Below are 3056 nucleotides of genomic sequence, written 5' to 3'. Positions count from 1 at the left end.
CCTGATTAACTTTGTAATTTTTCGTTCTGTGCATGTTGCAGTTAATATCAGCAATAGGTGAAAACAATTAGATTAAATTTTTTTCAATTGTGAGATGTCGATAAACATGTCAGTTCATATTTATAGAGTCTCTGTCAGCACAGGATGACTGTTCAAATCAAGGAAAGGCGCTCAGTGCTTCATGGTGTGGCCCGATCTTTAAGTGCACATTCCCTCCCGCTTGGTTTCCCCCTACCGCCACCTCCTTTGATAGCACTGGCTTCATAGAGCCAGAGAAGAGTGATGATAGATGGCAAATAAGTAGGCAGGAAGGTGTATTGGGACTCTGTCAGAACAGAATGATTGTTCGAACTAACTCCCGCCACTCAGTGCTTCATGTGGGGGCCAATCCTTTCCTGCTCGTTTTTCCTTAATCTTCACCATACACTTTTTGATTGATTGGCTCTGGCTTTATAGGGCCAGAGAAGGGTGGAGATAGTTGAAAACCAAGCAGTTGATAAGGTGTGATTTAAATGATTAACCCCGCCTGAAGCACCAAGCGCCTGTACTTGGTTTGAACAGTCATTCTGGGCTGGCAGAGTCCCTTTATGCTGGCTTCAGACAGTCATATTCTGGCCAGTTACATCTGTAGCTCCATAGCGTGTATAGGTGCAGGAGCCACCCGCTATTCACATGTTCTAGTCTAAGAAATGGAACAGAATAGTGCATGCTGCATTTTTTTCCACACAGATGTAAGGCAGTAGCACAATGGGTACAATTGGTCTGTTTGTGTGTGCAATGAACTGTACATGGAACAGTTGTAGACTGTGTGCTAACTGAGTGATTTACCAGACAGACCTCAGATCCTTAACTTTCAGATGTGTGTGAGCTCAAATAACTGCACTGCACACAGATCAATTGAAGCCTATATGCTTGTGCATATTGGCATTTTACTCGTACTCCCATGACAGCACGACGAGAGAGGGGATCCGCCCATTAGGAACAGAAAACCTACAGATACAAAAGGGCGGTACCTCTCCCTTGCCTCAGTTGGTTTCCTGTTCCTGAGGGGACGGGTGCCTACAGACAGAAGGCCCAGGCCGGCCGATTACGGTAGCGGGGGGGGTCTCCTACCTCGGCCGGTGCGGAGATCCCTGGAGACGCCACGGTGGTCCTTGCTGGACTTCACGGCAGTGGCGTTCGCAGCAGGGAGCGGAGTCCGGAGGATTTCCTGCCTCCATCAGCGTCAGTGCAGGTAAGTATTCCAATTGGTGGTGCAGCGGTATGGTGGGGCTGCGGGTGCCGGGCTCAGGCGTGTGGGTGAGCTCCCGGAGCGCTGCGCTCCATTCCCCGGCGTCCTGCACAGCTCTCAGCGCGTGCTGGAGCATTTCCGGGTGCAGTGACGTGGGGGGGCGGAGTTAGCGGCCGCTTCCGGGTCGCCGGACGTCTGCGCATGCGCAGTCATTCCAATATGGCGGCGCCCATCGCGTCTGTGTGCCGGTTTTTGACCGCAAGATCTCCTGCCCTCTGCTGTATCCTGGGCCAATAGGGACAGCGCTGGCCCATCTGCTGACCGGATCCAAGGGGTATTTATGCAGGTGGAGATGTCAGATCCCTGCTTTTGGTCGCATTTCGTCATGGAGAGTGGTGGTGAGCAGCAGCAGCTGCCAGACGAGGTACGTCAGAAGCCCAAACAGAAGGATAGAGGCGACCAGCCCAGTCGTAAGAGCTCTTCCGAACAAGGATCCAGAGCTTCGACTAAAGAGACCCCTCGGATTCCGGTATTGTACTTTGGCGCACGGGTAAGTGATCTACGTGAAAGTTCACTCTGTGACGCGGGCCCCTTTATACTTTATCATTCCAGGGGAAGAAGAGTACGGGGAAGTCTAAACATAAGGAATGTGCCCTCTGTGGAGTCCCTCTACCTGACTCTTGTTCAAAAAAATTATGTGCCCCCTGTATACAACAGACGGTGAGGTCTACAGGAGCGGGTTGGTGGTAGTGACTTTAGGTCAGATATTAGTTATCTCCTATATTGTCCTCCCCTAGGTAGCAGAAGAGTCCGTAACTCCGGCAAATCTGAGGGAAATGATCTGGCTGGAAGTAAGGGAATCACTACGGTCCCTATCCCAAGCGGAAGGCTCAAAGCATAGGACTCTCTTGGACTCTAATTCTTCAGAGGAAGAAAGAGAGGAGAATTCCTATCTCTCCAGTCCTCTCTCCTCTTCATCAGATGAGGAGTCAGGACGATTCTGTCTACCCTTGGATAGAATCGACAAAGTCGTCAAATCAGTCAGAGGCACCATGGGTATAGAGGAACCTAAATCACAGCCCTCGAAACAGGAGATGATGTTTAGCGGACTTGATCGTAAAAAACATAGATCTTTCCCGGTAAACGAAAAGATTCAGGACTTAATCCTTAGAGAATGGAAGAAACCAGAAAAAAAGGGGGCCTTACCACCAGCGTTAAAACGCAGGTATCCCTTTGACGATCCGGTTGTGGATACATGGGATAAAGCTCCTAAACTGGACGTGGCTGTTGCAAAGGCGTCAAAAAAGGCCTCATTACCCTTTGAGGATATGGGAAACCTCAAGGATCCTATGGACAGAAAGGCAGATATATTCCTTAAAGGTACCTGGGAGATGGCGGCTGGATCTCTCAGACCAGCCGTAGCGGCAACATGTACGGCCAGATCTTTAATGGTCTGGCTAGATCAGTTAGAGTCTCAGCTTAAGGACGGTGCATCCAGGGATACTATTCTGAAGGCTCTACCGACCATCCAGAATGCTGCAGCCTTCCTATCGGACGCATCGGTGGACTCTGTCAGAATGGCGGCCAGAGCGGCAGGACTATCCAACGCGGCTCGCAGGGCCTTGTGGCTGAAATGCTGGTCAGGTGACATTCAGTCTAGAACCAAACTCTGCGCCATTCCGTGCGAAGGACAATATCTCTTCGGTCCAACTCTGGACGAGTTGTTGGAAAAAGCAGGGGATGACAAAAAGAAATTCCCCAGTCTATATTCATCTTACCGCCGGCCCTTCAATCGAAGGAGATTTGGTCGCGGGAAAAAACGCCG

Source organism: Ranitomeya imitator, chromosome 1 (assembly GCF_032444005.1).
Source record: "Ranitomeya imitator isolate aRanImi1 chromosome 1, aRanImi1.pri, whole genome shotgun sequence".
Taxonomy (NCBI): Eukaryota; Metazoa; Chordata; class Amphibia; order Anura; family Dendrobatidae; genus Ranitomeya; species Ranitomeya imitator.
The sequence above is the reverse complement of the archived record's forward strand: the minus strand, read 5'-3'. Positions refer to the sequence as shown.